Below are 1,290 nucleotides of genomic sequence, written 5' to 3'. Positions count from 1 at the left end.
ACTCCAGCCTGGACAACACAGCAAGACTCCATCTCAAAAACAAACAAACAAATAAATAAACAAGCAAGCAAAAAAGAAATGAGCTATCAATCCATGAGAAAAACACACAGAAACCTTAAATGCGTATTGCGAAATGAAGGAAGCCAGTCTGAAAAGATTACACACTGTATGATTCTAACTAAAAAGGTTAGTAGTTGGGGCCGGGTGCGGTGGCTTACGCCTGTAATACTAGCACTTTGGGAGGCTGAAGCGGGCGGATCACGAGGTCAGGAGTTCAAGACCAGCTGGCCAATATGGTAAAACCCCGTCTCTACTAAAAAATACAAAAATTAGCCGGCCGTGGTGGCTTGTACCTGTAGTCCCAGCTACTCGGGAGGCTGAGGCAGGAGAATCGCCTGAACCCGGGGGGCAGAAGTTGCAGTGAGCCAAGATCGGACCACTGCACTCCAGCCAGGGCGACAGAGCAAGACCCCATTTCAAAAAAAGAAAAAAAAAAAGTAGTGGTTGGAAAGGGTTTTAGGGGAGGAAGGGGACAATGAATAGGTGGACGACAGCATTTTAAAGGCAGTGAAACTATTCTGTGTGATACTGTAACAGTGGATATATGACATTATACCTTTGTCAAAAACCATAGAATGCACAATACAAAGAGTGAACCCTATAGTGTCAACTATGGACTTTAATAATAATGTATACTATTAAATATTAATTATTATGTTATTATATTATTAATAAAGTTAATTATAATGTATCAGTATTAGTTTATCAATTGTAACAAACATACCATACTAAGGCAAGCTGTTAATAACAGGGAAAATTGGTGAGGGAAAGTGAAGGAATATACAGGAACCCTCTGTACTTTCCACTCAATATTTCTGCAAACCTAAAACTGCTAAAAAACAATAGTCAATTAATTAAGAAAATATGCTGCAATGTGAAAACTAGAGCATATCACCAAACTTTCCGTATTCTGTTACATTGAAAACCATTAGTCTGGCCATGCACGGTGGCTCATTAGTCTGGACTCCACTTGGATGTATATTTTACTTTTACCCATGCACGAATATTGAACATTATGTATTGGTCATTTGGAACATATTGGACTTTGAGGTATGCAGATGTTCCAAGGGTGAACACATTGAATTGTACAACATCAAAACATTGCACTCATTAAACAGAAATGTCTTTAGGTATTTGAAAGCTATCAAGCTTACAGTGTTGGATTAAAGGCTTCAGGCTTTTAAATTTTCCCTTGAAAGTTTTTTGTTGTTGTTGTTGTTTGTTTTGAGA

This window comes from Colobus angolensis, unplaced genomic scaffold (genome assembly GCF_000951035.1).
Source record: "Colobus angolensis palliatus isolate OR3802 unplaced genomic scaffold, Cang.pa_1.0 Scaffold1, whole genome shotgun sequence".
Taxonomy (NCBI): Eukaryota; Metazoa; Chordata; class Mammalia; order Primates; family Cercopithecidae; genus Colobus; species Colobus angolensis.
Note: the sequence above shows the minus strand (reverse complement) of the source record.